The 12634-nt window shown below is 42.5% G+C and overlaps 1 long non-coding RNA gene across 2 annotated transcripts; it reads right to left on the bottom strand.

Moving 5' to 3' along the window:
- Positions 1-509: 509 nt before the first annotated feature.
- LOC111961234 (uncharacterized) lies at positions 510-6804 on the bottom strand. 2 transcript variants are annotated; one of them, XR_002876985.2, is made up of 6 exons: positions 6714-6804; positions 6221-6284; positions 5511-5891; positions 5200-5289; positions 5064-5117; positions 510-696 (listed from the first exon to the last, which is right to left on the bottom strand). It is a non-coding gene; the product is annotated as an uncharacterized lncRNA (long non-coding RNA). The 2 variants fall into 2 exon arrangements; XR_002876986.2 differs by having other exon boundaries at positions 5511-5852.
- Positions 6805-12634: the final 5830 nt, after the last annotated feature.

Here is a 12634-nt window from a genome sequence, read left to right as displayed (position 1 = left end):
GAGGGGAGAGGGCTAGCACTCCTAACACAATGTCCCTATCTAATCTCATTCCCTTGCTCCCGCTCTCTACCAATCTTCATCGCAGGTGGCCCTAAACAGCCACGAACGACATCCCTCCCACCATAAGAAATTAGTGGCTCAAATGGGCAACAAGACAACATTTTCAACAAAGCACCATTTCCTCCAGTGTTCACTTGTGCTCTCGGCCAATAAACCATAGATGAGTGGAAAAATAAACACAAAACAACATATTTCTACATTTCAATGTGACTGCCAAAGACAAAAGAAGAATCATACTATATACTATCGACACCTGACTTGAAGTCATTGTGCATCCATCAAATACATTTTATAAAGCCCTTTTTACATTAGGAGTTGTCAAAGTGCTTTACAGATACCCAGCCTAAAACCCCAAAGAGCAAGCAATGCACAAGCACGCACATTGGCTAGGAAAAACTCCCTAGAAGGCAGGGACCTAGGAAGAAACCTAGAGGGGAACCAGGCTCCGAGGGGTGGCCAGTCCTCTTCTGGCTGTACTGGGTGGAGGTGCAAAATACAGCTGCGTTGTGCACCAATTTCCTGGCCTTAATGCAAATAAGTTTTGATGACAATCCATCCAGTTGACACCTTTTAGGCTTCATCATCTTCATCTTCTCTTTCTCTCCAGACGCAGAAATTTGGATTGCTTGATGAGATCTGTGAAGACACATAAAATTGACTATATACTGCAACATGTTAGCCCATTGGAGATAATATAAGACAAGTACCGGAAACAATAGAAAACTATGAAATATCTGGGAAACCAGRCCTGGTATTCATATCAGACTTTGAAAAGGCCTTTGATAAAGTACGACTGGAATTTATATATAAATACCTGGACTATTTAATTTTGGAGAATCTCTTATACAATGGGTTAGAGTTATGTATTTTAACCCCAGGTGTAAAATAGTAAATAATGGCTACTTCTAAGAAAGTTTAATACTGTCAAAACAAGGTTGTCCACTATCGGCAAATCTATTTATTATGGCCATCTAAATGTTAGCTATTAAAATCAGATCTAACAATAATATCAAGGGGATAGAAATCAGAAAGATGCTGAACATTCATGTTTTCTTTTAAATCCGCAATTTGGATCGCTACATGGCCTCAGAGGATCTAGATAAATTTGTCTAACCTCTCTGGATCACAACATAATTATGATAAATGCACCATATTACATATTGGATCGCTAAGAAATACAACTTTACATTACTAGTTTACCAATAAAACGGTTGCTATTGCTATTTTTACAATTGTACAGCTGCGCCATACAGGTTGCAAAATTGTTGGGAAGATATTTTCGATGTACCGATTCCATGGCACATTGTTTATGAACTGATACACAAAACAACGCCGGATTCAAAACTCTTTCTTGCAAAATTCTTGCAAACAATAGAATGTTAGAAATATGGAGGATACAACCATCCCAGCTCTGCAGATTTTGCTGCGAAGACACAGAATCATTAGATCACTTGTTTTGGTACTGTCCATATGTAGCTTGTTTTTGGTCGCAGGTTCAGGAATGACTGAAAAATTGCAACATTTATCTGGAGCTAACTCTGCTATAACCACTGCTGGGTGATTTGAAAAGTCATAGTCAATCGATCAATAATATAATAATACTCTTAGCAAACTATGATATATTTTAACAATCTGTAGAGACTATGAGAATAGAAAGGGTCAGAACCTTTGTGAAACATCACAGCTATTTTGAAAAATATATGACAATTAGATATCAAAACTGGATAGTCTTCAGAGATAGATGGGAGAGGTTGAGGGTAGCTGAAGGGTGGAACTAAAAAACTAAAAAAATAATATAAAATATATTGTGTCAATAAAATGTGTATGCACTAAAGCAAACATATAAACGCAACATGTAAAGTATTGGTCCTGTGTTTAATGAGCTAAAATAAAAGATCCCAGAAATATTCCGTACGTACAAAAAGCTTATTTTGCTCACATTTTGTGCACAAATGTGTTTCCTCCCTGCTTGTGAGCATTTCTTCTTTGCCAAGATAATCCATCCACCTGACAGGTGTGGCATATCAAGAAGCTGTTTAAACAGCATGATAATTACACAGGTGCACCTTGTGCTGGGGACGACAAAAGGCCACTCTAAAATGCGCAGTTTTGTCATACAACACAATGCCAGAGATGTCTCCAGTTGAGAGAGTGTGCAATTGGCATGCTGACTGCAGGAATGTCCACCAGAGCGGTTTCCGGATAATTTAATGTTCATCTCTCTAACATAAGCCGCCTCCAACGTTGTTTTAGAGAATTTGTCAGTACTTCAAACCAGCCTCACAAGTGCAGACCACATGTATGGCGTCATGTGGGCGAGCGGTTTGCTGATGTCAATGTTGTGAACAGAGTGGCCCATGGCGGCAGTTGGGTTATGGTATGGGCAGGCATAAGCTAATTGCATTTTATCGATGGGARTCTGAATGCACAGAGATACTGTGATGAGATCCTGAAGCCCATTGTCGTGCCATTCATTCGCCGCCATCACCTCATGTTTCAGCATGATAATGTATGACCCCATGTCGCAATGATCTGTACACAATTCCTCTAAGCTGCATACTCACCAGACATGTCACCCATTGAGCATGTTTGGGAGGCTCTGGATTGACGTGTACGATGGCGTGTTCCAGTTCCCGCCAATTTCCAGCAACTTCGCACAGCCATTGAAGAGGCGTGGGACAACATTCCACACGCCACAATCAACAGCCTGATCAACTCTATGCAAAGGAAATGTGTTGCGCTGCATGAGGCAAATGGTGGTCACACCAGATACTGACTGGTTTTATGATCCACGGCCCTACCTTTTTTTTAAGGTATCTTTGACCAACAGATGCATATCTGTATTCTCAGTCATGTGAAATCCATAGATTAGGGCCTAATGAATTTATGTCAATTGACAGATTTTCTTATATGAACTGTAACTCAGTACAATACTAGAAATTGTTGCATGTTGCGTTTATATCTTTGTTCAGTATAGTATGTAGAAGCCGGAAGCAGACACCTAAGTATTGTTGTCCATTAGTTAACTCCAATTAGGGAGGGGTGGTACAGTTAAGGGAAAATAAAGGAAAAATATATATATTTTACATTTAAGATATACAGTACCAGTCAAAAGGTTTTTCTTTATTTTTTACATTGTAGGATAATAGTGAAGACATCACAATTATGAAATAACACATGGAATCATGTAGTAACCAAAAAAGGTGTTAAACAAATCAAAATATATTTTATAAAGTAGCCACCCTTTGCCTTGATGACGGCTTTGCAAACTCTTGGCATTCTCTCAACCAGCTTCATGAGGTAGTCACCTGGAATGAATTTCAATTAAGGTGCGCCTTGTTAAAAGTTAAGTTGTGGAATTTCTTTCCTTCTTTATTCATTTGAGCCAATCAGTTGTGTTGTGACAAGGTAGGGGTGGTATACAGAAGATAGCCCTATTTGGTAAAAGACAAAGTCCATATTATGGCAAGAACAGCTCAAATAATCAAAGAGAAATGACAGTGCATCATTACTTTAAGACATGAAGGTCAGTCAATCTGGAACATTTCAAGAACTTTGAAAGTTTCTTCAAGTGCAGTCGCAAAAACGTTTYAAGCGCTATGATGAAACTGGCTCTCATGAGGACCGCCACAGGAAAGGAAGACCCAGAGTTACCTCTGCAATCTGAGGATAAGTTCCTAAGTCTGGCCTCAGAAATCAGCAATTAACTACACCTCAGATTGCACCTCACAGAGTTCAAGTAACAGACACAACTCAACATCAACTGTTCAGAGTGCGTGAATCAGGCCTTCATGGTCGAATTGCTGCAAAGAAACCACTACTAAAAGGACATCAATAAGAAGAAGAGACTTGCTTGGGCCAAGAAACACAAGCAATGGACATTAGTCCGGTGAAAATCTGTCCTTTGTTCTGATGAGTCCAAATTTGAGATTTTTGGTTCCAACTGCCGTGTCTTTGTGATACACAGAGTAGGTGAACGGATGATCTCCTCATGTGTGGTTCCCACCATGAAGTATGGAGGAGGTGGTGTGGGGGTGCTTTGCTGGTGACACAGTCAGTGATGTATTTAGAATTCAAGGCACACTTAACCAACATGGCTACCACAGCATTCTGCAGCGATATGCCATCTCATCTGGTTTGCGCTTAGTGGGACTATCATTTGTTTTTCAACAGGACAATGACCCAAAACACACCCCCAGGCTGTATAAGGGCTATTTGACCAAGAAGGAGATTGATGGAGTGCTGCATTAGTTGACCTGGCCTTCACAATCACCCAACCTCAACCCAATTGAGCTGGTTTGGGATGAGTTGGACCGCAGAGTGAACAAAAAGCAGCCGTCAAGTGCTCAGGATATGTGGGAACTCATTCAAGACTGTTGGAAAAGCATTCTTCATGAAGCTGGTTTAAAAAATGCAAAGAGTGTGCAAAGCTGTCATCAAGGCAAAGGGTGGCTACTTTGAAGAATCTCAAAAATAAAATATATTTTGATTTGTTTAACACGTTTTTGGTTACTACATGATTCCATGTGTTATTTCATTGTTTTTATATCTTCAATATTATTCTACAATGTAGAAAATAGTAAAAATAAAGAAAAACCCTGGAAAAATATATACTGAACAAAAATATGGCTGTGCCCCTGCCCAGTCGTGAAATCCATAGATTATGGCCTAATGAATGTATTCCAATTGACTGATTTCCTTCTATGAATTGCAACTCAGTAAAATCTTTTAAATTGTTGTGTTTCTATTTTTGTTCAGTATATATGGGGGATTGGAAATGATGCAGACAAAAACATTGATAGAAGCCACATCTAGCTGATCTACCCCCTAAGAAGAAAAAAAAACATGTTAACCCATTAAAAGCGGAGGTAAGTGACATGAATTCCCTTTTTCTTAATTGAGGCTCTAACTGACATGGAAGGTATAGGTAAATCAGGAATACTCACATTTCTGACACATTCATAAAATAAAGTAATTTCATAGACAAAATGTGTCCATCATACCCAGTCCATTTTCTCCTCTTCCCAGCAGCAGGTCACTCCCATTTCTTGATCAATCTGTTTTAACAGAAAAAGCAGTTTCATGTCATGTCCATTCCACCCTGTGTGTGTGTGTGTGCGCGCGCGTATGTGTACGTACACTTGTGGTGACTGCACATTCCCAGTCCATATCCTCTCCTTCACCACACAGGTGTAGATGTTGGGATTGAGGGTTGAGATCGATAAGGTCCTGCATGAAAAAGATGGCAAAGACCAGCCTTTGTACTAGCTGATTTACAAACATGTCTGTACTGTCTTTTTCATGTTGTATTGAACGTTAGGGTAACAACCAGGGACCATGCTATTTTGAATGACTAGTTTGGGTGATTTTAATATAGGCCCTAGTTGTTGAATGTGCTAGGGCCAGTTGATATGGTGACAAGGTATATCATGACCTAGTCTGTAACTTACCCTGTTCCTTTTCTCCATTGCCCCTGGGAAAGTGTTGTCTCTCTTTTCATAATCCTGGGGACATTTTTTCTCAAATTAATGTATTGCAGACTTTTGGCCCAAATGTTTTGATGCATGAAGTTAAATCCTGTCATTAACATTAAATGATTGATTATGACTGTCTGACATAAATGCACATAATATGCTATCTTCTTTGTGTGAACATTATTGAAAGTATACTTGACAGAAGATGACTTATCTGACAGTGGCACTCAAGCCGGTTGTTGCTTTTCAGCCGGTTGTTGCTTTTCAGCCGGTTGTTGCTTTTCAGCCCTATTTTTTGCTTTTCAGCCATATTTTTTGCTTTTCAGCCATCAGAAAGGTAGAGTGTAGAAAAAGAAGCTCACAGAGAAATAGTAGAAAACAGAATAGTCACAAATAATGAATAATACTTTTTTTTTTTTTACAACCACGCACACAAAATACTCTTCTTATGGCTCTATTCACTCTGTATCGAGTCAATTCAGTGTTACATCAAATGTAAAGGCAATGTTCCCGCATTAACGTAGACGCTGCAGATGTCGTCACAAAAAGGAAATTACCGTTACATTTCTAGCGCTCTATTTGTAACAATTCCACGACACAGATTGAATAGAGCCTTTAGTATCAATCACATAATACTTCCTGTACTTTTGTTTTGAACCGTTCATTTTACATCTGCCTCAGATTACCATAGCACGGTTTCCTCTAGGTCTAGTCAATTGGAGCTTCTTGGTGTTTCTGTAATGATGCTGGCTGCAATAGAGGAGAAAAATTATCTACTTTGTCATTTCTTTCTATCAGTTTAAGGATTAAATGCAGCTGTCCCTTTATGTTCCTGCATGTCATGCCACTCCTGGTGGTTAGGAACCAGGAAAGCATCGCCTTTAGGTAGAAGGAGCCCAAAATATCTTCCTGTTTGCTAATGTATCATCCTATTTAGCACCTCACCATAGTTAAATACAAACCACTTTTGACGTTTACGGAGCCAAAATCTACATTGAGTTTCTGAAGTCAAAAGCAGATTGAAGCAGTTTAAAATTGACAGGTTTTCTTGCCATCATGAACTTCACATAAATGTACAGTTCTATATTCCAAAATGTATGGTTACTTCATAGTTTGTTACTTTAATAATTACAAATGTGAGAAAAAACAACAATTTGCTAATAAAATCATTTAACTTACCAACAAGCAACACGTTTTGAAAGAGAAAGAACTGTGGTTATAATGGCAGATAATCTCTTAACTGATTTCCTGAAACCCTCCTGTGTTTTATGCCCTAGCCACACACGTCGTATACACGTCATATCGGGGAAATTGTACCTATCACCCATAATCAAAACTGAAACTTGTTCCACAGTTACATGCTGACCACACCGCGTTGCAAAATAAATGTACACATACATGTTATTCAATCATTGCTCCCACACTGCTTGCGCACGCCAACGAGCGTCTGCGTTGCCAAGCGCTACTACACGAAACCCAAACCGGCTGCGCGCATGCGCCATCATGCATAAATGTATTGTGTACCCCCACACCAAACTCGATCACCACACTTAAAATATCAAAACGAACTCTGAACCAATTGCATTAATTTGGGGACACGTCGAAAAGCATTAAACATTTATGGCAATTTAGCGGCGCAGGTCCTAATCCAGGCACTTGTCATCTCCCGTCTGGATTACTGCAACTCGCTGTTGGCTGGGCTCCCTGCCTGTGCCATTAAAAACCCCCTACAACTCATCCGAAACGCCGCAGCCCCGTCTGGTGTTCAACCTTCCAAGTTCTCTCACGTCCACCACGCTCCCTCCGCCCTTCTCCACTGGCTTCCAGTTGAAGCTCGCATCCGCTACAAGACCATGGTGCTTGCCTACGGAGCTGTGAGGGGAACGGCAACCTCCGTACCTTCAGGCTCTGATCAGGCCTACACCAGAACAGGGCAAACTGCGTTTCATCACTCTGGCCTGCTCGCCTCCCTACCTCTGAGGAAGTACAATTCCCGCTCAGCCCAGTCAAAACTGTTCGCTGTCTGGCACCCCAATGGTGGAACAACTCCCCTCACGACGCCAGGTCAGCGGAGTCAATCACACCTTCCCGGAGACACCTGAAACCCCCCATCTTTTAAGGAATACCTAGGATAGGATAAAGTAATCCTTTCTAACCCCCCCCCCCTTAAAAGAGTTAGATGCACTATTGTAAGTGGTTGTTCCACTGGATATCATAAGTGAATGCACCAATTTGTAAGTCGCTCTGGATAAGAGCGTCTGCTAAATGACTTAAATGTAAATGTATGTAGCTAACTAACTTATCTTTTTTAGCTAGCTTGCTGTTGTAGCTAATTGTCCTGAGATATACATTGGGTTATTTTTACCTGAAATGCACAAGGTCCTCTACTCCGACAATTAAGCCCACATAAAACGGTCAACAAATGTTTTATGCTTCTATAACCCAATGAGGAGATGGGAGAGGCCAGGACTTGCTGCGCAATCTTAACACTAGAAGTACATTCATTTCAATTGGAACGCTCCGTTGGCCTTGCAACTATTGGCGTTGCAGAGGCAGTTGCTGCGTGTTTTGTTGTGGATTCGACTTATGCTTCAATTGTATGCGTAGACCTGACAGAAAGTAGTAAAATGTGAAATGTTGAATTTTTGTTGCACACATATCCAGTAAAAAAAATGTGGGATTACATAAATAAAAACAGTTTAATTGCATAATTTCTTTTACGTGTTTTTTTATTCATTATTTGCACAGTATATTATTATTCGATGACATCCCAAATTAATTGTGGAGGCCCTATAATATAATGTCCCCTCCAAATGCCAGTTTTGGAGTGAAATGCATAATAAATAGTCCAAGATAGCAGAGTAGGCCTTTTCAAAAATGAGAAACCATTTGGAGGAAGGTGGTTCTTGATCACGCTGTTGGGCGGGCCAGCCCGCCCAAAGCGCAGGTCTGTGTGGGGTCCAGAGATGGTTAAAGTCCGAAAGCACAGGTCTGTGTGGGTCAGAGATGGTTAAAGTCCGAAAGCAGGCAGGGTGGAGTTCCAACGTCTCATTCAAGAGCTTCGACTGTTTGGAGAGGAATTCCAAAATCTACTTTTCGCTGGACGACAAGCCAGGTTCGCAGATCACCTGCTCCAGATGGGTGGGAAGCCAGATGCCCGGATGGACACCAACTACCGGGAGTCCATCAGCCCAGTTGAACGCCTGGCGATTTGTCTCCGGTAAGCTACATTCTAGTACATTTTTAAAGCATTTGATACCATAACTGATTGATATTTGATACATTGTTTTTATGTGCAACCTAGCTAGCTAAAGGGCTCTCTAGTTAATAGTCCCTATTTGACATCAGATGTACTTTTACAGAATGTTCATTAGGACTATAACTTTTCCCAAAGTTGGTTTATAATCCTTTTTTAATTATGCAATGTTACCATATGAAAAGAAAGTTGAGGTGCCTTCTGCCCTGATGAAGGTAGGCTAGTCTTCTCCAGGACCCATTGTTGTTCAAGACAGTTTCAGTCAGTCATTACATTGTTATTGGACTCATACACTCTTAGAGAAAAATATTCCAAAAGTGTGCTTCTGCTTTCCCCATAGGATAACCCTTTGGGGAAAATGTTATACATGGAACCCAATAGGGTTCTACTTGGAACCAAAAGGGGATCTCCTATGGGGACACCTGGAGAACCCTTTTAAGTAGATAGTACCATTCTTTCTAAGAGTAGAGTTGGCCTGGGCTACAGTTTATTGATACAGTCATAGACTGAATTGTACTGTTTCAAAGCATTGTTAATGATGGTTGATGAGTATTACAATATAATTAGTAGAGCATAATAAACTGTAATGAGGTAGTTATATATAATATGTGGGTGGAATTCAAGTTACACACAATATTGATCATTATTTTGAATTATATTTCAGATTCTTGGCGACAGGGGACTCCTACAGGACCATAGGATTCAGCTTCCGAGTTGGACGGTCCACGGTGGCAGGCATTGTCCCCCTGTGGCACAAGCCATTTGGGACTGTCTGGTTGGTGAATACATGCCTGTCCCCAAGGAGGAAGACTGGAGGGCCAACGCTGCCGAGTTCCTGGAGAGGTGGAATTTCCCCAACTGTCTTGGTTCCATTGACGGGAAACATGTAGTAATCCAGGCTCCACCGTGCTCAGGTTCACAATTCTAYAACTACAAGGGTACATATTCAGTTKTACTCTTGGCTGTAGTAGATGCCATCTACTGTTTCCGTGTTGTCGATGTTGGTGCTTACGGCAAGGGAAGTGATGGTGGGACCCTACTCTGCCTTCGGCTAGGCACTTCAGGATGGCACCCTGGAGATTCCACCACCTGCATCACTCCCTGGGGCTGAAGACCTGGGACCTGTTCCCCACGTCTTCGTCGGTGACGAGGCCTTCCCTTTAAGACCCAACCTCATGAGGCCCTACGCTGGACGCCAGCTGCCATTGACAAAGCCTGTAAGGATCTTTAACAAACGACTGTCCAGGGCAAGGTTAGTTGTTGAATGCGCCTTTGGGATTCTGGCAGCCCGGTGGAGAATGTATCGGAGTGCTTGGTCTCAGCCCCTCAAATGTCGATGCCTGCGTGAAGGCCACATGTGTTCTCCACAACTACCTGCGGAGGTCATTCCAGGAGCCGCTCCGGATGGAGATGGGCACGCCAAATGGTCACCTACCTGATGTCACCAGGGTGAGGGATTCTGTCAATTCAGAAATCTATGTAACACTAATAATGAATGCTATCCTAAGACTTTATAAACAAATGACTTTATGAATTGACTGAATTTAAAGGGAACTGACGTGTGTGAAAAGAAAGGTACAATGAGGGAGGTCAAAACAGCAACCAGACAACTCCTCTTCCTGTCCTTCCTCTCCTCTTCCTGTCCTTCCTCTCCTCTTCCTGTCCTTCCTGTCCTTCCTCTCCTCTTCCTGTCCTTCCTCTCCTCTTCCTGTCCTTCCTCTCCTCTTCCTGTCCTTCCTCTCCTCTTCCTGTCCTTCCTGTGAGCTGGTCGGCTAAATGGACTCCATCTCTGAAAGGGAAGAGAAAAACAAYACATACAAACTTAACATAATATGACACCATAAAAGGTGAGATTTATGTTAACTAAATACTGCTTGTATAGTGTAGTTAGTGGCATAAATATTGGAAGAGTGCGGTAAAGTTGGTAATACTCGCTGTTTACTCATGGAATTTGTATTTCAGATCAAAAGATGAATATGACAGGCAAATATTTAGACAGCAAACTGTTGTTTTGGGATATTTTCTAACCTAGAAACAACAGCTATACATTTGCCTCATTAATACTTTGATCTGAAATACCAATTAGCCTACATGAGTATACTGTAAAAATGACCTACTTTACTTCACTGTCGCAACACTTATGACACTACCTGTGATGTACATTTTTTTTTTTACCATTGAACTTGGCTTCGAAAAGCAGCTGATACATTTTAACCCCATAATGCTGTTTTTCTTTGCTGAGGCAGTCTCTTCMGTGTTGGCACCAGGCTCATGGCAAAGAGGGTCTCTTCATCCTCCTTCCTGTGAGCATCAGGTTGGGCTGCATCCCTCTCGACGACTTGGAGGAGCCTTTGCTGAAATGAGTTGAGCGGATCTGGGGTCTGGTACCTCCGATGACGCCTGGTGTGATGTTGTTCCTCTTTGTTTCTCTCTGTTTCTCTCGTTTGTCTCCACGGCCACATCCTGTTCAACGAGGTCCTCAGTGGTCACTTCCGTGAGGTTCATAATAATCTCAGGTGGTCCCAGATCCAGAGGTGCTTCCTCCATTTCATCATCTTCCATGGCTGCACCGGTAGTGGTCATACTCGTGGATGATGTTGTAGAGGGTCTCACTACACCGGTAGTGGTCATACTCGTGGATGATGTAGACGTTGTAGAGGGTTCACTACACCGTACTGGTCATGACTCCGTGATGATGAGGTTTAGAGGGTGGTCTCGCTGCACCGGTGGGGTCATAACTCGTGGATGAATGTTGTAGAGGTCTCACTACACCGGTAAGTGGTCATACTCGTGGATGATGTATTGTAGAGGGTCTCGCTGCACGGTGGTGGTCAACTCGTGGATGAATGTAGACGTTGTAGAGGGTCTCGCTGCACGGTGGTGGTCATACTCGTGGATGATGTGTGAGTAGAGGGTCTCACTACACCGGTGTGGTCATTCGTGGATGATGTAGACGTTGTAGAGGGTCTCGCTGCACCGGTAGTGGTCATACTCGTGGATGATGTAGACGTTGTAGGGGTCTCGCTGCACCGGTGTGGTCATACTCGTGGATGATGTAGACGTTGTAGAGGTCTCGCTGCACCGGGTGTGGTGCATACTCCGTGGATGATGTTAGACGTGAGAGGGTCTCGCTAGCAACGTAAGTGGTCATACTCGTGGATGAATGTAGACTGTCTGTAGACGGGTTCTCGCTGCAATCGGTGGTGGTCATACTCGTGGATGATGTAGAGTTGTAGAGGTCTCGCTGCACCGGTGGTGGTCATACTCGTGGATGATGTAGAGTTGTAGAGGGTCTCGCTAGCCACGGTAGTGGTCATACTCGTGGATGATGTAGAGTTGTAGAGGGTCTCGCTGCACCGGTGGTGGGTTCATACTCGTGGATGATGTAGAGTGTAGAGGGTCTCGCTAGCACGCGGTAGTGGTCATATCTCGTGGATGATGTAGACGTTGTAGAGGGTCTCGCTGCACCGGTGGTGGTCATACTCGTGGATGATGTAATGTTTGTAGAGGGTCTCGCTGCACCAGGTGGTGGTGGTCATACTTCGTGGATGATGTTGTAGAGGGTTCACTACCGGTGAGGTTGAATGGTCGCATCATTGTAAGGTGACGTTGAGGGTCTTGATGCACCGGTGGCGACAACACTTGTGGATGACGTAGTAGAGGGTCTGGCTGTAAAATTGCCACTTGTTGCCATAGGCACAATAAATGGATCCAGAAAAGAAAGAATGTAGCAGAAGCGCCAAGGCTGCTGACCCAGACCTCTTCTTCTCTCTCTCTGTCACCTGTCCGAGTCCTCTCCACTTCCTCCTAAAATCTTCTACATAGACATGAACATGATAAGCCA

Source organism: Salvelinus sp. IW2-2015, linkage group LG4q.1:29 (genome assembly GCF_002910315.2).
Source record: "Salvelinus sp. IW2-2015 linkage group LG4q.1:29, ASM291031v2, whole genome shotgun sequence".
In the NCBI taxonomy this organism is placed as follows: domain Eukaryota; kingdom Metazoa; phylum Chordata; class Actinopteri; order Salmoniformes; family Salmonidae; genus Salvelinus; species Salvelinus sp. IW2-2015.
This window is presented reverse-complemented; position numbering and strand designations above follow the sequence as displayed.